General features: G+C 45.8%; 1 protein-coding gene across 2 annotated transcripts in view; it reads right to left on the bottom strand.

Annotated features, from left to right (window-relative positions):
- ILRUN (inflammation and lipid regulator with UBA-like and NBR1-like domains) overlaps nucleotides 1–23,444 on the bottom strand; it is a 618,006-nt gene that overhangs the window by 162,247 nt on the left and 432,315 nt on the right. The gene's annotated exons all lie outside the window — the stretch shown is intronic.

The raw sequence follows: 23,444 nt of genomic DNA, 5'->3' as shown, positions 1-23,444 counted from the left end.
TGTCCAACCTGTGCAGATCATTCTCGATAAGATGAGATGGTGTCGCATCAAAGGAAGGTAAAGCAGTAACTTCTTTAAGGTAAAAACTCAGAAATACCTTAAGGAGAAAAGATGGAACAAGTCTCAACTTTACCTTATCCTGATGAAGAATAAGTTAAGTGGCGCGACAAGACAGAGTTGCAAGCTCCACGATCCTCCTAATGGAAGTAATGGCTATAAGGAAAGAGAAAAGATCTCTCTGATCGTCTCAAAACGTGGAGAGTGAAGAGTCAGAAAAACAAGGTTAAGATCCAAAAGGGTTCAGTGGAGCCCGATGGAGTAGCACATGTTAAGCCAGCCCTTGGAGAAAAGTCTTAACTTGGGATATAGGTGCAAAATCCCTAAGAAACAAAATCGCGAGGAAAGACACCTGACCCTTGAGGAAGTTAAATGTCCTTCTCATACAGACTGTAAGAAGGATTGGCAAGCAGAAATGGCAAGGAAAAAGCTTCTGGTGAAGTACTGGTGGACTCACACCAACGAAAATGAGCCCTCCAAGTGTGATGGTAGACTCGCAATAAGAATGGCTCCGGTCACGAAAAGGGGGCTGACCTTTGGCCAGCACACGGCTATCACATGTGCAGGGGGCTTATCTTAGTTATCCCACCACTGCTACAATGTGATGAACACACAAACAAGGCTATTGGCCTATCAATTTACCGCAGGGGCTTATTTTAGCTACAATATGTCACGAACTGCAGGGATTTATGTATATCCCGCTTTCCAGTTAAGCTTTGGAACTTGCAGCTCTCCGGCGCCCCCCTTACCATCAGGTCAGTCAGGGAACTGAACCTAGGATAATTAGTCACCGGATGGGACGTTTCACTGTGGACAGGCTAGCAGGCATACTGCAGCGAGGGAGTTATAAATGCTCAGGCCGCAGCCAGACAATAGCTTATAAAACCCTGTTCCGTCGCTGCCAGCTTTACCCACCTAGCCCAGAACACACTTCGCTGCCACCAGCTCAGATTTCTCACTAGAGGGGTCCGAAGCCAACCCAAACTCGTAGCGTAATTAACTTCAGGCACGTGAAAGTCATAGTTACTCACCGTTAACGGTGTTTCTCGGAGCCCATGACAGCACTACGGGGAGAGAGGGGATCCGCCCTTCAGGGACAGGAAACCTACAGATAAAAGGGCGGTACCTCTCCCTCGCATCAGTTGGTTTACAGAGCATCAGAGGACCTCCAGGTTAGTTGCAACAGAGAGAACATTATTTTATAACATTTCTTAATAGAGGAACCCCGTGCCTAAACCTATAGTATATACATCATATAAATTATATAAATTATATTAAAAAAGGTGCTCACCGCACTCGTGATGGGAGGGAATAAGCAGGTGCTGTCATGGGCTCCGAGAAACACCGTTAACGGTGAGTAACTATGACTTTCTCGGTCTCCCATGACAGCACTACGGAGAGAATTGCAGAGATTAAGCTTAGGGAGGGACCACCGCCTCAAGGACCCTTCGTCCGAAGGTTAAGTCAGATACAGAGGCTAGATTTAGTCTATAGTGCCTAAAAAAGGTTGATGGTGATGACCAGGTGGCCGCCTTACAGATTTGCTCTATTGATACCTCTGACCTCTCAGCCCATGAGGTAGCTACTGCTCTTGTGGAATGCGCTTTTATACCATCCGGGATTGTATTCCCCGAGGATGAATATGCCAAGGCTATTGCCTCCTTAATCCATCTGGCTAAAGTCCCCTTGGATGCCCGGAATCCTTTTCTGGGACCCTGAAAACAGACAAACAAAGAGCCTTCCTTCCTATACTCCCTGGTGGAATCTAGGTATTGGATTAGGCATCTTCTAACATCTAGATTATGGAAGTTTAGTTCTTTCTCGTTTTTTGGGTTTGGACAGAAAGATGGCAGGGATACTTCTTGTGACCTATGAAATTTTGATGCCATTTTTGGCAAATAGGCTGGGTCGGGTCTAAGAGTGACTCTATCATCCAAGATTTTAGTGAAAGGTGGATTAGAGGAAAGGGCTTGAATGTCACTTATTCTGCGAGCAGATGTTAATGCTACTAAGAGAATAGTTTTGAGTGATAACGTTTTTATGGGAATCGTCTGTATAGGTTCAAATGGAGGGCCCGTTAATGCTGAAAGGACTAAATTAAGGTCCCAAGAGGGTATCTTTTGAATAACTAGGGGTTTTGATCTTGTAACCGCCTTGATAAATCTTATTATCCAAGGGTTAGCTGCAATGTTTTGGTTATATAGAGCTCCTAAGGCTGCTATTTGCACTTTAAGAGTACTGACTGCCAACCCCTGCTCCAGACCTTTTTGTAGGAACTCAAGGATTTTTAGGGATTGAAGGCCCGTCCTGGATCTTTACCTTGGAGACAGATAGGAATTTCCTCCATGTTTTCCCATATATTTTAGTAGTGATGGGTTTTCTACTTTTTAACAGCGTAGCCACTAAGTTATCCGAGAAACCCCTTTCTCTTAATAGTCCCCGTTCAAAAACCAAGCTGTCAAATGGAGGTTCGACTCCTGTGGGTGGAAGATTGGTCCTTGATGTAGAAGGTCTGGCATATCCGGTAGAACCCATGGGTCTGATATCGATAGCATCCTTAGCCAGGAAAACCATGCCCTTTTTGGCCAGAATGGGGCAATCAGGATCATTTTTGTTTTGTCCTCTCTGACTTTCCGAATGACTGCCGGAATCAGAATGGTTGGCGGAAAAGCGTATGCTAGTTTGTGTGTCCATGGAATCAGAAAAGCATCCAGAGCCTGGGGATTCCCTTCTGGGCTTAGAGAACAAAATTTGACTACTTTTTTGTTTCTGTAATTGGCGAACAGGTCTATTGTTGGTGTCCCCCACATTTTTGTGATCTGATTGTAGATGGATTGGTTTAGGGACCACTCGCCTTGTTTCAACTGAGTCCGGCTCAGGTAATCTGCCCTTTCGTTGTTTGAACCCTGGATGTGTAGTGCCGAGAGGGATAGTAAGTTTTCTTCCGCCAGTTTGATAATTTTGGCTGAAGAACTCATTAGTGAACGAGACCTTGTTCCCCCCTGGTGGTTTATATAGGCTACAGTCACTTTGTTGTCTGAAAGAATTCGGACATGGTGTCCCTGAATGTCGGCTAGGAAAAATAGAAGAGCATGATATACCGCCAAAAGTTCTTTTTGGTTTGAGGATGCTAACAGTTTTTGATCTGACCAATCTCCCTGAGCTACTTTGTCCCCCAGGTGGGCCCCCCACCCTCTGGGGCTCGCATCGGTTGTTATTATCCGAGAGATATTTGGTACCCAAGGGACTCCCTTTGACAGGTTTTGGTCTTTTCCCCACCAAAGAAGGGAATGAATAACTGATGAATCTAGGGTGAGCCGGCTTTCTAATTTGTTTTTTTAGTAACAATTGCCATTCCAGGATGTGCCACTTAAGCTCTCTTGTGTGAAATTGTGCGAAGGGTATCGCTGGTAGGCATGAGGACAGAGAGCCCAGAAGCGACATTGCTCTCCTTAGAGTCATTGAGGGATTGTGTAACGTTCGCGCTATCATGGACAATATGTTGTCTTTTTTGGGACTCGGAAGTCGGCATTCTTGGACCCGAGAGTCTAATGTCAGTCCTAGGAACTCTTGTACTTGACAGGGTTCCAATTTCGATTTTTTTACATTTATAAGCCATCCCAAGTCCGTCAGGATGGTCATCACTTGGTCTCTCTTTTCCCTGCAACTTTGTGCTGAGTTGCTTGCGATAAGAAAGTCGTCCAGGTAAGGGATTATTAGTATATCTTGTTCCCTCACGTGGGCCATCATTTCCGCTATTATTTTCGTAAATATACGTGGGGCTATTGAAATCCCGAATGGAAGAGCTTTGTATTGAAAGAACCTTATTTGACCCTTTATGGAGACTGCCATCCTGAGGAATTTTTGGGATTGATTGTGGATGGGCACATGGTAGTATGCGTCGGTTAGATCTATTACGACCATGTAGCAGTTCGGGAAGATAATCTTTATAGTGGACCTTATTGTCTCCATTTTGAATTTGTAATTTAAGACGTATCTGTTTAGGTTTTTTAGATTTATGATCGTCCGAAAGGACCTGTCGGGCTTTGGTACTAAAAATAGAGGGGAGAAAAAACCTTCCCCTATCTCCTGAGGAGATATTTCCCGAATCACTGATTTTTGAAGTAGGGACATAATTTCCTCCTCTAATGCAGTTTGTTCTGCAGCCGAAGATCTTGTTTTTGTTGTTACATAATTCCGGGGAGGGGAAGAGACAAAATCTATTTTTAGACCATACCGTATGATATTTAAAATCCAGATGTTGTTGGAAATTTTTTCCCAGGCGGGAAGGAATGATGTCAGCCTTCCTCCCACCGGAGGGTAAATGTCATTTGGAGAACTTTTTATCACGGGAGGTGTTGCCAAAGAGGTAACCCCTATCCCTTCTCCTTCCTTCTTCCCACTTATTCTGCTCTCTGGGGGGTCTACGGCGAAAAAATCTGCGGCTCCGAAAAGACTGTTTAAATGGAGTCGGACCCAGATTTGGAAACCCCTTTTTCTTATCTCCCGCCTTTTGGAGGATGTCATCCAGGGTTTCTCCGAATAAAAAATTTCCCTCACATGGGATAGAACATAATTTTAATTTTGTTTGTAGATCTCCCGGCCAGCTCTTTAGCCACAAGGTTCTTCTGGCAGCGTTGGAAAGAGCAGCGGCCTTAGATGTTAGGCGTACAGAGTCCGCCGAGGAGTCCGCCAGGAACGCTGCTGCTTCTCTCATTGCAGGGAATGAATCCAGCAATTGTTTTCTGGGTAACCCGTCTTTAATCTGACTTTCCAGCTGGTCGATCCACACCATAAGGGATCTGGAGGTGCAAGTAGCTGCAACTGCAGGTCTCAGGCTACCCCCAGCTGATTCCCATGCTCCCTTGAGGAAAGTATCCGCTTTTTTATCTAACGGGTCTTTGAGGGTACCCATGTCCTTGAATGGCAGCGCAAATTTTTTCGAGGCTTTGGCTACTGCAACATCTAGTTTTGGTGCCTTATCCCACAAAGAGGAAGCCTCATCCTCGAAGGGATATTTTCTTTTAAGGGAGGGTACCGAGGAATTTCTTCTATCCGGTTTCTCCCATTCTTTTTTAATTAATGTTTGGACATTAGGATTTAGGGGAAGGTTCTTCTCTTTTTTTGTCCCAGACCTCCAAACATCACATCTTGGGCCGTTTTGTCGGGTTTGGGTTCCTCCACCCCCATAGTAGCCCTAACTGCTCTCACTAAGGAATCCACTTCTTCTAGTGGGAAGCAATGTCGGCCAGACTCTTCCTCAGAAGAGGATAGGGGGGATTTTGAATCGTCCGAATCAGCATTTTCGGATGACGATCGGGCCGAGTGGGAATGTACCGACTCCTTCACCCTCTTCACCTCTTTTTTGGAGGATAGAACGGCATTCTGAACCTCAGTCCTGATTACATTTTTAAGTTCAGAAGCGAAGTCGGGGGTCTCCTCACATAGTAAGCTCTGGATGCATGATTTGCAAAGCTTTTTCTCCCAGGCTACTGGTAAAGCTTTGTTGCAGGTAGGGCAGACCCTATTTTCCCTTTTCTCCAGGCTCTTCTTACCCTAGTAAGGGAGAAGAGGGAGCCCCATTATAAAATATGTATATTCACGAAGATCACTCACCACTCGGATGTGGAGGCAGGTACCGGTTCTGGAGGGGGCGGGCCTGTTAAGGAAGGTGCTTGAGACAGAGTATCAGTCTTCACAGCTGATCTGCTACGCCGTGTGGAACGGCTGCTAGATCCACTCCTGGTGCTCTTTGTGTGGCGCTGCTGTCCTGGCTGCAGCTCCTGTGGATCGCTGTCCTCCATGGTTACAGGGAGAAAGTGCGACCCCCATGTGCGCACAATCTCCCTTTTTGTAACCGGCGCCAATCCCCCGGCGTCTGCCGCACTTCCGGTTCCTGCGTGCTCCCAGGGAGAAGATATTACTGCGCATGCGCGCGCGATGACCCGGAAGTCCTGCCGCATTTCCGGAGCGGCGGCCATCTTTGTGCACCCGGAGTGTGCGCTTGTCGGCGCAGGAGCTTCGGTGATCCAGCGCCCCTCCTCATTTGATTCGGCGGCGTTCTCCCCTCGCTCACCCTGAAGGACCCCTCGGTCCCAGCGGTGGCGGCTTCGGGAGCCGGACAAGCCGCGGCAGGAGCCTCCTCGCTGCCGGAACTCGACCGCCCGGTCCCGGTCCATCGGTCTTCATGCAGGTACCGTCCGAAGAGAGGTTCCCTGTCAGGGACAGGAAACCAACTGATGCGAGGGAGAGGTACCGCCCTTTTATCTGTAGGTTTCCTGTCCCTGAAGGGCGGATCCCCTCTCTCCCCGTAGTGCTGTCATGGGAGACCAAGAAAAATTCATTATACAGCATAGAGAGACGACTAGTAATTTTATAGTTTACTCCAAAAGGTAGGCAGGGTTTACAAAAGGTATATAAAGATTTTTCAATATGAGACAAAGTATGTACAAGCAATTGCATAAAAAAAGGGATTAAATTAGATAAACACTCACATTTTGCTTAGATCATCCTAGCTAACCATGCTGGTTGGAGGAGCCAGACATCCCAATTCATCAGAGGGTCCTGGTGTAACAACTTCTCAGGCAAAACTGAAGGCTGGGCTGAGAGGCAGTAACTTATACTTGTAGGCTGTGACATCACTAAAGGGGATTGAGTTACCATCACCCTCTCCTTTCCTCAGAGTTACAGATTTGCTGGCAATACCTATAATTCTCATAACCTGGCTTGAGAACCTAGCAGAGTAACGGCACACACATCATTCATCTTATATTGAAATTAGCTTTCTAATGATATCACACTCGGACTAGCTATTCCACACGGTTCAGGAGAAATCCATTTCTCGTGCTTCTTGGGAGTTTAGAGTTTATCAAAAGGCACCACAACAAAGCTTTATCAAAGCTCATTCCGAATATGTATCCGTCATATTTCTATCATTGATTGGGCCCGATATATGTGCTTTCCTTTCTATATATATTAAAAAGGGCATGTTTCTTTTGCACAAAGGAATTCCTTCCTAATTAAACATTCCTGGCTTGGAGGAGGAGGAGGGTGGTGGTCAGAGCCCCACATTGGAGTTTCAAGTTACAGGAGCCAGGGACAGATATCCCTAGTGCAGTGGGCTGCGAGGGGAGGGGGGCACATGCAGCATGTGTGATAAGGGAAAATTATACACCATTTTATACATTATTGTGACAGGTCCTGAGTTCTAATCATAGTCTGGATGACTGGTAAAAAAAGACCTGCTTTCCTCAAGATTGCGGCTTCAACAGCCACACAGTCAAATAGACTGGCCACAAATTCAGACAGAAGAACGGACCCTGGTACAGAAGGTTCGGGCGCTCCGGAAGAACCCATTGGACGTCTGTCAGGAGATTGAGGGCCTGCTATTCAGAGGTGATCTGTGGACAATCTGGAGCAATGAGTGACTGGAACACCCTTTGCCCTGATCTTCTTAGGAAGTCTGGGTAGAAACGGTAGAGGTAGAAAGCCTTAAGGCAGAGTGAACTGGGACCAAGAAATTACCAGGGAGTCTACTGCGATCGCCTGTGGGTCTCAGGACCTTATCACAAGTTTCATCACCTTGTGATTTAGTCTGGATGCCAATAAATCTACATCCCTTCATACCTCACCACCAACAGATTTGGCTGAAGATCTCTGGGTGAAGAGCCAACACTTCTGCAGATAGCTTCTGGCCACTTAAAAAGTCTGCCTCCCAGTTGTCATTCCCTGGTATATGAACTGCGGAGGTTAGAAGAACTTATCCTCTGTGCATTGCAGAATACCTATGATTTCTACCATGGCTGATGGGTTTTGTGTGCCGCATTAGTGATTGATATACGCCACAGGCTGTGAGGGAAATGTATGTCACGATAATGTAAAGACCATAGCTGATGGATTTTTGCACTTCTGACCATGGTCCCAAAAACACATGGCAGACACTGGGTAACCTGAAGCTTGTGTGAAGCTATTCTTCTCAATGCTCTGTCCTGCCCCCACTCCCAGGAAGGTCCATTATGCTTGCATAGGCACAAATCCCTTTTAAACCATGCGGTCCTTTGTTCTGTTATTGTAAAATATTGGGCCAACCAGTTAAGATAGGACCACAAAAATATATTTTTTTAATCTCCATCGGAGCATATATCCATCACCTCAAAAGACGAGTTTCTAACTCCATCGGGTAAAGAAGTAGGGATTTCTCTGTAAATATACATCCCAAATAGGACATATTTGATCTCATTAGAAAGCCCACGTTAATCCGAGATGAATGCTGGGTTTGTTAGGACTATGACATGTTTTGTGGCGGAATTACAAGTCTTAGACAAATTTAGCTTACATTTAGTTAGACTGAAAAGGTAGGAGGGTCTGGGATAGCCAGCCTTTTTGGTGAGGTCACCAAGCTGAGCTATAACTGTTTTGGCCAGACCCCAGCAGTCAGTCTGTTGCTGGAAGAACATGTGAGTCTGATCTGAAGAGCTGTACCTCATGCATTGAGATTTTTGGGAGCTCCGCCCACCAGCATGGTTTTTGCCTGAACTGATATGAACTAAGAATATGTGAGTGTTATCTTTTCTCCTTTAATCCTCTTTATGCTATAATTACCTTGTACATATTTGCAATTGTCTCATGTTGTAACATCTTTATAGAACTTTTTATAAACACTGCATAAACTTTATGAGTATAATATTTCATACTAGTTCGTTCTTCCTGCTCTAAAAACGTACCCTGTCTCCTGAAGGGAATTACGCTACTGTTTTGGGTTAGCTTTGGACCCGTTTAATCGAAGCTGGTGGCGGCACTACCGTGTGCAGGCCTTTGGGTGACTTTGCAGCGACTGCGGCATTGATAATTATTGTTCCTGCCTGAGTGGGAGTAGTTTATCGCGTCGCTGCAGCGTGCCCAATAGCCAGTACATAGCAGGCAGCCTTTCTGGTGACTAATTACCCTAGGTGCAGTACCTAATCTGACCTGACAGTAAGGGGGGTGCCAGAGAGCTGCAAGTGTTATGTGGAACTGTAAGCGGGATATACACAAATCCCTGCAGTTCATGGTATATTGAAGAGCAGTGGGATACCTAAAATAAGCCCCTGCTGTAAACTAAGAGGTCCCTAGCCTTGTGTGTGTTTCTTTTTTTATCATATTGTGGCAGTGGAGGGATAACGAAGATAAGCCCCTGCACATGTGATAGCCGTCTGTTGGTCTAAAGTCACCCCAATCGTGACACAGGCATACCAGGAATCTCATACAAAAACAAAGGGAATGATTGCCTGGTCGTTTTAAAATTCTGATGGAAGACTGAAGGGATAATTTCTGCTTCTCCGGAAGAAAAGTGTCGATGGGGGTCCAGGAAATTATGAATCCAGGCAGAAAGGGCTGTATTCTCCTCAACTGACATAGAGCTAGCATATAGGACTACTATCAAGGAAGCAGGACTACAGGTGGTACAACAGGTTACAGACTATTACTACAAAACTTACAATTACAAGTCACACAAGCATAGTAAGGCCATGTGCACACGTAGGAAATCTGCATCTCCTGACAGAATCCACAGCCACAGATTCGCCGTGGTTTTTATGCGGATTTTGTGTGGATTTGCTGCGGAATTCATGCGTATTTTCTGCAGTTTTTGCCACTGCGTATTTCTATCATGGAGGGGTGCAGAAACGCTGAATTCCGCACAAAAGAAAAGACATGCACTTCTTTTAAATCCGCAGCAATTCCGCACTGATTTTTCTGCACAGCTTTTTTTTTAGACGTTGATTTACATGGTACAGTAAATCACAGTGAGGATCTGCAGCGTTTCTGAGCGGAAAAATCCGCTGCGGATCCGCAGCAAATCTGCATCGTGTGCACACAGCCTAAGTGACAAGTACAGACTGCACTAATGGGTGTGCACGGTCCTGTCTAGACTCAGACATTATGAGTGATAAATAAAAGAGCAGAAATAAAATAAAAAAATAGAAGACTCCACTAAACAGTGACACAAAAACTATTAAGAGTGCCTAGAAACAATCCCCAGTAACCAACAACCTACCACATACATGCTGCAGGAATCTGTACCAACAAAAGTCAAGACAAAGGGGTGGAGCCAGATGGGTGTGAATTCAGCGCACTGAGTAACTGTTGCAGAAACATTCAGCATGGTCATTGGTCGACCCCTCCTGCCAGCAGAATGGACAAGCGCCCCTACAGCCATACACACACGCCCGGACCGCACCCCTGCCAGCTACCGCAGAGGATATGCAGGAACCCTGAAAGCCAAGCGGCAATGCCACTATCGCCCACCGCCAGTCTGCCTGTGACCGACTAAGGCAGAGGGGACCAGCTGGGCGAGTAGGACAACAGCAGCACCTGACCAACTTCTGGCAACTACCACCTTAAGACCATAGAGGAGATAAGGAGTAAAAACCAGGGGAAAGGTCTTAAAACAGCGTTATACTTAACTGTCCTGAAGCTCCGAATCCCTTACGGACCTCCACCCCAGTACATGAGCTGACTTTGTCAAGGTACGTTGGTCCAGACACACCAACGGGAGGGAATACGGAATGAACAATTAAAGCCTATACTTATGTCGCTACATGGGTGAAACACAATGCGCAATTACACTGTTACCCTGAGACAGCTATCTGAAAAATGAAATCAAAGAAGGTTAGTGAATAGCCTAAGACAGGTCCGAGACAGACCTTGCTTCCAACACTACACTAAATTGAGGGAGCCATGTTCCAGCAGGTGAGGTATAGTCTGCTGGGGAGGAACACATTTTATTTAGAGGCAATAGTGTCAGCTTCCAGGTGACAGCATACTATTCCATGGTTCTGGGTCACCCAATAAGAGGAACAAGCAAACACATTACCAATAGTGATGGGCGAGCACTAAAATGCTCGAGTGCTCGTTGCTCGGGTCATGAGGTGCAAGAACTGTAGACTGTGGGGCCAACCCTGATTGACCTAGGGCCCGCAATCCTCGCCGTTGGTAGGACGTGTTCCATCCCAAGGTCTGACTGGGTCTCGGCTTCCACAATGCTAACTCAGTGTGCCGTCAGAGAGATGTACCGTCCCTGCCCACAAGCACTTGTCCAAGCGTCCGTAGTCAGGTGGACTATCCCAGTAACTGCATTGTTGAGGGCATGGCTAATGATGTGGGACACGAGCCTGTGTAATGCGGGGACGGCACACCTGGAGAAATAGTGGCGGCTGGGGACCGAGTACAGAGGGATGGCAGCCGCCAACAGGTTGCGGAAAGCTTCCTTCTCCACAAGCCAAAAAGGCAACATTTTGAGCGCAAGCAGTCGCGAAATGTGTTAATTTAGTAGTGTGGCCTGTGGGGCATTGGCTGCATATTTGCGCTTGGGTTTAAAGGACTGGGGTATGGACAACTGAACGCTGTGCTGGGACAAGGACGTGGATGTGCTTGCTGATGGTGCTAGTTGAGTGTGTGCAACGACAGGTGCAGGGCAGGAGGCATCTTCACATGCACCATAGACAGAGGTTTGGCTTGCACGCACAACAGCGGAAGAAGCAGTGGTGTCACCAGGAGACACTGTTCCTGGACCCTGGGGTTCGGCCCACAAAGTCGGGTGCCTGGTCATGCTGGTGGTGGTCAGGCTGATAGTTTTGCTACCCCTGCTGATTCTGGCCTTGAAGGTGGTGCAAATGGCCTTTTTGGGGTTATCGGCAGAGTCTTTCAAAAACAACCAGACTCCGGAAGACCCAACAGTTGGACAGGCAACTACCGTCGTGTTGGTGTTACGGGGAACGATTGCCTGACTCCTATCTGCGGCCACCACACTGCTTCTTCCTGCCTGTTTGGGTGCTACAACTCCTTCCCTCTGTGTGCTTCTGTTCTCACTCTGCATGTCCTCGTGCCAGGTTGGGTCAGTTATTTTATCATCCACCACCTCGTCTTCTACTTCCGCAGCCTGGTCCTCCTCCTGACTTTCTGGCAATTGTGTCTCATCATCGTCCACTTCTTGTGGCATATTCTCACCGTTCCCTTCGTGTGACAGTGGCTGCTCAAATATATGGGCATCGCTACATGTGATCTCCTCTTTCTCCGCTTCAAGCACACCGGGCGAGAGGCACGAATCTGTAAATGGAAAAGTGACAAGCTCTTCGCAGTGTTCGTTCAAGTGTGAGAACAGTTGTCTCCGGGAATTGGGCATGGTGGGAGGAAGGAGGATCAGGGTGAGGAATATGCGGTCCAGACTCACGGCTACTGACACTTGACAGGGTGGTGGTGGTGGTGGCAAAGTGACTGGAAGCATTATTCGCTATCCAACCAACAACCTTTTGACACTGCTCTGGGTTCAATAGTGGTTGTGCTGCGGTCCCCTAGTAATTGGGATAGGAAGGTCGGGCGAGAAGATGTGGGTGTTTGTTGTGGCACAATTTCAGCTTGCCCACAGCATCGGCATGCACCATCACCATCGAGTCCAGTTCCCCATCCCTTGCCATGCGCCTTGCCCATTTTAAATGGAGGACAATATTTTCCACATTTACTAGAAATGGCTGAAATTGGAGCGAACTTATATATGATCCGTGTGACGGGCAAACCAGTTTGAAATAGCTAGCCTGTAGGTAACTATTTTGAACAGCAAACTGGTGTCAATCACTCGCTAACACACTGCAATAAAATTTAAATGTAGGCCAGAAATGGCAGAATTTGGAGCGCACTTTTTATCTCTGATCCGTGTATGACGGACAAACTACAGTTTTAAATAGCTAGCCCGTAGGTAACTATTTTGAACAGCAAACTGGTGTCAATCACTCGCTAACACAATGCAACAAAATTTAAAGGGAGGGCAGAAATGGCAGAATTTGGAGCGCACTTTTTATCTCTGATCCGTGTATGACGGACAAACTACAGTTTTGAATAGCTAGCCCGTAGGTAACTATTTTGAACAGCAAACTGGTGTCAATCACTCGCTAACACAATGCAACAAAATTTAAAGGGAGGGCAGAAATGGCAGAATTTGGAGCACACTTTTTATCTCTGATCCGTGTATGACGGACAAACTACAGTTTTAACCCCTTAAAGAAGTTGTCCACTACTATAACCTTTTTTTTTTCCATAAATCTTGCTATTATGTGCCACTGAAAACATCCACTGTGTTTATTTTAGCAATATTACCTTTTATCATGCTGTAGCAGCACATTTTCAGTGCTGGATTCAGCTCTCATGGGGTTAATCGACAACTTCCTTTCTCCTGAGTTATTGTGCTCTAATACTACAAGTTCCATGATGCATTGCACTGCTACTAAGCACGAACCTACCACACCCACTCAAAAACACACCCCAACCCCTCCCTCCTCTAGCTTCAAAAAGATTTGTGATGTCATTTCTGTCCAACCTCCTCTTTTACATGTGTCCAACCCACGCTCCATTACACACAGATAGATGGATAGATAGATAGATAGACAGACAGATAGATATGGGATAGATAGATAGACAGATAGATGATAGATAGATAGACAGATAGATATGGGATAGATAGATAGATAGATGATAGATAGATAGATACAGATATATCTATATATTTATGTCTATTTCCATAGATATGTCCATATCCATGTTTCTAAACCCTTTCACCCCTGGAGCTTTTTTATTTTCGTTTATCGCTCCCCTTCTTTGCAGAGCCATAATTTTTCCGTCAATATGGCCATGTGGGGGCTTATTTTTTGCGGGAAAAGTTCTACTTTTGAACGTCACCATTGGTTTTACCATGTCGTGTAACAGAAAATGTGCAAAAAAAGGCAAAGTGCAATGAAATTGCAAAAAAAGTGCAATCCGACACTTGTTTTTTGCTTGGCTTTTTTGCTAGAGTCACTAAATGCTAAGGCTGTGTGCACACGTTGTAGATTTGATTGCAGATCCGCAGGGTTTTTTGCTGCACAGAATTGCATCAAATCCGCAGTGTAGAGCACAACAACCAATGTAAGTCTATGGGAGCCGCAGACTTGTTGTGCACATGCTGCGGAAAAGGCCACACCGAAATGCAGCTTTTTTTTTCTCTGCAGCATGTCACTTCTTTTGTGCCTAACTGCAGCATTTCTGCACCCATAGATTTTTATGGAGTCGGGCACATCCGCAGCAAAACCGCAGATGTAAAAAAGATCTGCAGTTTAGATGCGGATGTCGGTCCGAGAAACTCTGCAGTTCGGGAGGAGGGAAGTGTGTGGGCGCCGGGTCTGCGGGCTGTTCGGATGTGTGCAGCGCTGTGCAGGACTGTTCAGGTGTGTGCGGGGTCTGCGGGCTGTTCGGATGTTTGTGGGGAACTGTTTGGATGTGTGTGGCGCTGTGCGGGACTGTTCGGGTGTGTGCGGGACTGTTCGGGTGTGTGTGACGCTGTGGGGGACTGTTCGGGTGTGTGGGACTGTTCGGGTGTGTGCGGGGATCATCCAATGGGACTACAAGTACGCAGCATCCAATCTGCAGCTAATTCGGATGTAATCCTGACAGTGGACACACACCCTACACTATCCATACATCTATCAATAGATATATCTATCCACATATATCAATACATAGATATAGGAATAGATAGATGTATGCATCTATAGATCTATCTATATGTAGCTCTGTCTATCCATTTCATCTATCATCTATCTATCTGTGTGTAATTGAGTGTGGGTTGGACAAATGTAAAAGAGGAGGTTGGACAGAAATGACATCACTCAATAATGTTCAATAATACATCTTTAGCTTTCAAAAACGCATACAAAAACGCACAAAAAACAAAACGCATACAAAAACGCACAAGAAACACGCAAAAACCGCACCAAAAAAATTAAAAAATGCATCTAAAGCGCGCAAAAACTGCACCAAAAACTGCATCAAAACCGCACCAAATACTGCATCAAATCTTCACCAAAAACTGCATAAAAAAGCATCAAAAACCTGAATCAAAACCACGCAAAAAACGCACCAAATACTGCAGCAAAAACTGAATCAAAACCGCGTAAAAAACACACCAAAAACCGCACCAAGAACAGCATCAAAACCACACAAAAAAGCCGCATCAAAACCGCGCAAAAACATGAAAAAAACGTGAAAAAAAGCATCTAAAACGCAGCTGCGTTTTCTGCAAGGAGATGCAGATTTTGTGCAGACAATTCTGCACCCAAATCTGCAACGTGTGCATACAGCATAAAACTGACCTGCCATTATGATTCTCCAGGTCATTATGAGTTCATAGACACCAAACATGTCTAGGTTATTTTTTATCTAAGTGGTAAAAAAAATTTCAAAACTTTGCTAAAAATAAATAAAATAATTGTGCCATTTTCTGATACCTGTAGCGTCTATATTTTCTGAGATATCGTGTCGGGTGAGGGCTAATTTTTTGCGCGCCAAGCTGACGTTTTTAATGATACCACTTTTGTGCAGATACGTTCTTTTGATCGCCCATTATTGCATTTTAATGCAATGTCACGGCAACCAAAAAAACATAATTTTGGCTTTTGATTTTTTTTTTCTCGCTATGCCGTTTAGCAATCAAGTACATCTTTTATTTTTGTATTGAAAACAGCTGACATGTTGCGGCTTTGAAGTGGGCTCACCGCGAAGCCCACCTCAAAGTGGGGGATACTGCCAGCTGAGGTACTATTCCGTCAGCTGGCAGAAAGGGGTTAATAAACAATATGTTTATGTAATAAAAAAAAAAAAAACGGCGTGGGCTCCCACGCAATTTTCTGCACCAGAGGGGGAAAGCCGACGGCCGGGGGCCAATATTTGTAGCCTGCTATGAATATCAGCCCACAGCTGTCTGTGTAGCCTTTACTGGCTATTAAAATAGGGGGACCCCCCAAAAAAAAAAAATGACGTGGGGTCCCCCTATATTTTATAGCCAGAAAGGCTACGCAGACAGCTGCCGGCTGATATTCATAGCCTAGAGAGGGGCCATGGATATTGGCCCCCCCGGCTACAAATACCAGTCCGCAGCCGCCCCGGAAATGGCGCATCTTTAAGATGCGCCAATTCCGGCACTTAGCCCCTCTCTTCCCACTCCCGTGTAGCGGTGGGATATGGGGTAATAAGGGGTTAATGTCACCTTGCTATTGTAAGGTGACATTAAGCCGGGTTAATAACGGAGAGGCGTCAATAAGATGCCTATCCATTACTAATCCAATATTAATAAAGGGTTAATAAAACACACACACATTAGGAAAAAAGTATTTTAATATTCTTCATTTAACCATACTTACCATATTTCAGACCCTGCAAAAAACGTAAAATAATAAACCGTATACTACCTGTCCGCCATAGTCCAATTAATAACGAGTGTCCCACGACGACATCCCCTATAGAACAGTGACATCGGGTGATGTCACTGCTCTATAGGACCCTCAGTGACACACTGACAGGAGACAATGGCTCCTGCAGTACATCACTGAGGTTACCTTAGGACAAATCTCACTTTATGCCAATTGCTGCCTGGGAAAATTTCCCAACAGCAATGGCATAAAGTGAGACTAGGGACTATTTTCTCACAGGGGCGTAGGAATACATTGTGAGGAATACATTGTGGAAGGATACCTTCCTCCCCTCATTGTATTTCTGGAGCCCCTAGAGAGTGGTCGCATCAGCAGATGCTCCTGCTCTCCACGGGAGATCGTCGTGGGACACTCGTTTTAATTGGATTTCTGCGAATCAGGGAGTATAGTGTTTGTTTATTATTTTAATGTTTTTTACAGATGACAATGGCTTCGGGGATCAAAGTGACAAGTGATGGTATGTAATCTATGTTACATGTACTGTATGTCTATATGTATGTTGTATGTCTGTACTGTATGTATGTACTGTATGTATGTACTGTATGCGGCATGTCGCATGTTGTCGCATGCTGCATGTCGTCGCATGGCGCATGTCGTCACATGGTGCATGTCACATGCTGTATGCCGTCGCATGCTGCATGTTGTCGCATGGCGCATGTCGTCGCATGCTGCATGTCGTCACATGGTGCATGTAGTTGCATGGCGCATGTCGTCACATGGTGCATGTTGTCACATGCTGCATGTTGCATGTTGTTGCATGGCGCATGTCATCGCATGCTGCATGTCGTGGCATGGCGCATGTCATTGCATGGTACATGTCACATGCTGTCGCATGGCGCCACATGGTGAGTGTAGTTGCATGGTGCATGTCGCCGCATGGTGCATGTCGCCGCATGGTGCATGTCGTTGCATGGCACATGTCGTTGCATGGCACATGTCGTCGCATGCTGCATGTCGTCGCATGGTGCATGTAGTTGCATGGTGCATGTCGTCACATGCTGCATGCCACATGCCGTCGCATGGCGCATGCCATTGCATGGTGAGTGTCGTTGCATGGTGCATGTCATTGCATGCTGCATGTCTCGCATGTCGTCACATGGTGCATGCCGTCGCATGGTGCATGTAGTTGCATGGCACATGTCGTCGCATGCTGCATGTCGTCGCATGCTGCATGTCATCGCATGCTGCATGGCATCGCATGTCACATGTTGTCGCATGGCGCATGTCATTGCATGGTACATGTCGCATGCCGTCGCATGGCGCATGTCGCCGCATGGTGAGTGTCGTTGCATGGTGCATGTCGCCGCATGGTGCATGTTGTCGCATGCTGCATGTATTGCATGTTGTCGCATGGCACATGTCATTGCATGGCGCATGCCGCCGCATGATGAGTGTCGTTGCATGGTGCATGTCATCGCATGCTGCATGTCTCGCATGGCACATGTCGTCGCATGCCGTCGCATGCTGCATGTCGTCGCATGGTACATGTAGTTGCATGGCACATGTTGTCACATGCTGCATGTTGTCACAATGCTGCATGTCACATGTTGTTGCATGGCGCATGTCATCGCATGCTGCATGTCGCATGGCATCACATGGCACATGTTGTCGCATGGCACATGTCATTGCATGATACATGTCGCATGCCGTCACATGGCGCATGTCGCCGCATGGTGAGTGTTGTTGCATGGTGCATGTCGCCGCATGGTGCATTTCGTTGCATGCTGCATGTCGTCGCATGGTGCATGTAGTTGCATGGCGCATGTCGTCACATGCTGCATGTCACATGTTGTCGCATGGCACATGTCATCACATGTTGTCGCATGTCATTGCATGGTACATGTTGCATGCCGTCGCATGGTGTGTGTTGTATGTATGTATGTATGTACTGCATATGTGTATTTTTTATTTATTACATTCAACACATTAGCCGGATGATGGGACCTACTACTGTCCCATCATTGGCTAATGTGTCACTCACTGCCACTGTAGCAGGCAGAGCCCGATGGGACTTGTTGTCCCATCGGACGATGCCTGCACACAGAGACAGACACACACACACACCACCCCCCAGCACATACCGGTCCGCATAGCGCCGGCGCCCGGGACCGCACAGCGCCGGGGACCGGGACCGCACAGCACCGGCACTCGGGGCCGCAAAGCGCCGGCGACCGCACAGCGCCCGGGACCGCACAGCACCCGCCCGCACATCCCTGCCTAGCTCCGCCCGCCCCCAGCACAGCCCCGCAGGCAGCCTCAGCCCCGCCCACAGCCCAGTCACTCTTTATGAGTGACTGCTGTCTGTGGAGCCTGGGGACACGCCTGCTACTGACGTCCCGTCAATTTCCAGAGTCTGGAAATTGACGTGACGTCGGCGGAAATGAGCGGCGGCTGAAGCCTGGGGGTCACGTGACCCAAACTCAGGCACCAGCATAGCGCCGCTCACAGGCGAAAACGGCTAAAGAAGGTATTTACACAAATCATCAGGGGCCCCGGGGGGGCACATAGGGGGGTTAATTGAAAGTAGTGGACAACCCCTTTAAGCCCCGAGGGTGTTTGCACATTAATGACCGGGCCAATTTTTACAATTCTGACCACTGCCCCTTTATGAGGTTATAACTCTGGAACGCTTCAGCGGATCTTGCCGATTCTGACACTGTTTTCTCGTGACATATTGTACTTCATGACAGTGGTAAAATTTATTCAATATAACTTGCGTTTCTTTGTGAAAAAAATGGAAATTTGGCGAAAATTTTGAACATTTCGCAATTTTCCAACTTTGAATTTTTATGCCCTTAAATCACAGAGATATGTCATGCAAAATACTTAATAAGTAACATTTCCCACATGTCTACTTTACATCAGCACAATTTTGGAACCAAATTTTTTTTTGTTAGGGAGTTATAAGGGTTAAAAGTTGACCAGCAATTTCTCATTTTTGCAACACCATTTTTTTTTTAGGGACCACATCTCATTTGAAGTCATTTTGAAGGGTCTATATGATATAAAATACCCAAGTGTGACACCATTCTAAAAACTGCACCCCTCAAGGTGCTCAAAACCACATTCAAGAAGTTTATTAACCCTTCAGGTGTTTCACAGGAATTTTTAGAATGTTTAAATAAAAATGAACATTTAACTTTTTTTCACACAAAATTTATTTCAGCTCCAATTTGTCTTATCTTACCAAGGGTAACAGGAGAAAATGGACCCCAAAAGGTGCTGTACAATTTGTCCTGAGTACGCCGATACCCCATATGTGGGGGTAAACCACTGTTTGGGCGCATGGCAGAGCTCGGAAGGAAAGGAGCGCCATTTTACTTTTCAATGCAAAATTGACTGGAATTGAGATGGGATGCCATGTTGCGTTTGGAGAGCCCCTGATGTGCGTAAACATTGAAACCCCCCACAAGTGACACCATTTTGGAAAGTAGTCCCCCTAAGGAACTTATGTAGATATGTGGTGAGCACTTTGACCCACCAAGTGCTTCACAGAAGTTTATAATGCAGAGCCGTAAAAATAAAAAATCATATTTTTTTCACAAAAATGATCTTTTCGCCCCCAATTTTTTTTTCCCAAGGGTAAGAGAAGAAATTGGACCCCAAAAATTGTTGTGCAATTTGTCCTGAGTATGCTGATACCCCATATGTGGGTGTAAACCATTGTTTGGGCGCACGGGAGAGCTCGGAAGGGAAGGAGCACTGTTTTACTTTTGCAACGCAGAATTGTCTGGAATTGAGATCGGACGCCATGTCGCGTTTGGAGAGCCCCTGATGTTCCTGAACAGTGGAAACTCCCCAATTCTACCTGAAACCCTAATCCAAACACACCCCTAACCCTAATCCCAACGGTAACCCTAACCACACCCCTAACCCTGACACACCCCTAACTCTAATACCAACCCTAATATCAACCGTAAATGTAATCCAAAACCTAACCCTAACTTTAGCCCCAACCCTAACCCTAACTTTAGCCCTAACCCTAACTTTAGCCCCAACCCTAACCCTAACTTTAGCTCCAACCCTAACCCTAACTTTAGCTCCAACCCTAACCCTAACTTTAGCTCCAACCCTAGCCCCAACCCTAGCCCTAACCCTAGCCCTAACCCTAATGGGAAAATGGAAGAACATTTTTTTTATTTTTCGCTAACTAAGGGGTGATGAAGGGGGGGGGGGGGTGTTTGATTTACTTTTATAGCGGGGTTTTTAGCGGATTTTTATGATTGGCAGCCGTCACACACTGAAAGACGCTTTTTATTGCAAAAAATATTATTTGCGTTACCACATTTTGAGAGCTATAATTTTTATAACTTTTTTATTTTTTCTTTGATGACGCTGTATGGCGTCTCGTTTTTTGCGGGACAAGATGACGTTTTCAGTGGTACCATGGTTATTTATATCCGTCTTTTTGATCGCGTGTTATTCCACTTTTTATTTGGCGGTATGATAATAAAGCGTTGTTTTTTGCCTCTTTTTTTTTTTTTCTTACGGTGTTCACTGAAGGGGTTAACTAGTGGGACAGTTTTATAGGTTGGGTCACTACGGACGCGGCGATACTAAATATGTGCACTTTTATTGTTTTTTTTTATTTAGATAAAGAATTTTATTTATAGGAACACTGTATAATTTTTTTTTGCATTTTTTTGGGGATTTTTTTTTTTTTTTTTACACATGTGAATTTTTTTTTTTACACTATAACATTGCCCCATGGGGCATGATGTTATAATGTAAGATCGCCGATCTGACACTTTGTTGTGCACTGTGTCAGATCGGCGATCTGACGTGCACAGCTCCTGGAGGCTTCCCGGCGCCTGCTCTGAGCAGGCGCAGTGAAGCCACCTCCCTGCAGGACCCGGATGCCACGGCCATCTTGGATCCGGGCCTTCTGCAGGGAGGAGGAGGAGGTAAGAGACCCTCGGAGCAATGCGATTACATCGCGTTGCTCCGGGGGTCTCAGGGAAGCACGCAGGGAGCCCCCTCCCTGCGCGATGCTTCCCTATACCGCCAGAACACTGCCATCATGTTTGATCGCAGTGTGCCGGGGGTGGTCCGTGACCGCTCGTGGCACATAGTGCCGGATGTCAGCTGCGATAATCAGCTGACACCCGGCCGCGCTCCACCCGTGAGCGCGGCCGATCGCCTATGACGTACTATCCCGTCACTGGGAATTAAGTCCCAGGTCACCTTGATGGGATACTACGTTATATGGGATTAAGGGGTTAAATAGCTAGCCTGTAGGTAACGATTTTGAACAGCAAACTGGTGTCAATCACTCGCTAACACAATGCAACAAAATTTAAAGGGAGGGCAGAAATGGCAGAATTTGGAGAGCACTTTTTATCTCTGTTTGGGTTCCTGCAGAACTGGGCCGACTTCTCAGTGGGCTACAGGCTCTACGCTAGGGACGGGCTGCACCTCAATGGGGAAGGTGCAGCTGTGCTGGGGGAGAAAATGGCTAGAAGGTTGGAGGAGTGTTTAAACTAGGAATTGGGGGGGAGGGTATTCATTTTATAGGAGGGGAAGATGGTGGGGATATCTGAAACATGGCTGGATGAGAGCCATGACTGGGCTGTTAACTTGCAGGGCTATAGCCTTTTCAGAAATGACCGTACAGATAAGCGAGGGGGTGGGGTGTGTCTGTATGTAAAATCGACCTTAAAACCCATCCTGCATGATAATATAGGTGAATCTAATGAAAATGTAGAGTCCCTGTGGGTGGAGATAAGGGGAGGGGGGAAAAATAATAAATTACTGATAGGAGTTTGTTATAAATCTCCAAAAATAATGGAAGCAATGGAGAATATCCTCGTAAAGCAAACAGATGAAGCTGCGACTCAAGGAAAAGAAATAGATTGGGGAACAGAAACCTGCAGTTCCAGTAAAGGTAATCGTTTTTTGACAACTATGAGAGACCATTACCTTTCACAACTGGTTCAGGACCCAACAAGGAGGGGGGCACTGCTAGACCTAATATTAACCAACAGGCCAGACCGCATATCAAATATAAGGGTTGGGGGTCACTTAAGGAATAGTGATCACAAAATAATACGTTTTCATGTCTCGTTTAATAAGATGTGTAGTAGAGGGGTGACAAGGACACTAAACTTCAGGAGGGCAAATTTCCAACGGATGAGAGAGGATCTTGGTGCAATTAACTGGGACGATATCCTGAGACATAAAAGTACACAAAGAAAATGGGAGATGTTTATTAGCATCCTGGATAGGACCTGTGCACAGTATATACCGTATGGGAATAAACATACTAGAAATAGGAGGAAACCAATATGGCTAAATAGAGCTGTAAGGGGTGCAATAAGTGACAAAAAGAAAGCATTTAGAGAATTAAAGGAAGTAGGTAGTGACGAGGCATTAAATAAATACAAAAAAAATTAATAAATTCTGTAAAAAGCAAATCAAGGCAGCAAAGATTGAGACAGAGAGAATCCTTGCCAGAGAGAGCAAAAATAACCCCAAAATATTCTTTAACTACATAAATAGTAAGAAACTAAAAAATGATAGTGTTGGCCCCCTTAAAAATAGTCTGGGTGAAATGGTGGATGAGGATGAGGAAAAAGCCAATATGCTAAATGACTTTTTTTCATCAGTATTTACAAAAGAAAATCCCATGGCAGCCAATATGACTAGTGATAAAAATTCCCAATTAAATGTTACCTGCTTAACCCAGCAGGAAGTATGGCGGCGTCTAAAAATCACAAAAATTGACAAATCTCCTGGCCCGGATGGGATACACCCCCGAGTACTGCAGGAATTAAGTACAGTCATTGATAGACCATTATTTTTAATCTTTAAAGAGTCCATAATAACAGGGTCTGTACCACAGGACTGGCGTATAGCAAATGTGGTGCCAATATTCAAAAAGGGGACAAAAACTGAACTCGGAAATTATAGGCCAGTAAGCTTAACCTCTACTGTGGGTAAAATCCTGGAGGGCATTCTAAGGGATGCTATACTGGAGTATCTGAAGAGGAATAACCTCATGACCCAGTATCAGCACGGGTTTACTAGGGACCGATCATGTCAGACTAATTTAATCAGCTTCTATGATTAGGTAAGTTCCGGACTGGACCAAGGGAACCCAGTAGATGTAGTGTATAT

The sequence above is a fragment of the Ranitomeya variabilis genome, chromosome 3, assembly GCF_051348905.1.
Source record: "Ranitomeya variabilis isolate aRanVar5 chromosome 3, aRanVar5.hap1, whole genome shotgun sequence".
NCBI classification, from domain to species: Eukaryota; Metazoa; Chordata; class Amphibia; order Anura; family Dendrobatidae; genus Ranitomeya; species Ranitomeya variabilis.
This window is presented reverse-complemented; position numbering and strand designations above follow the sequence as displayed.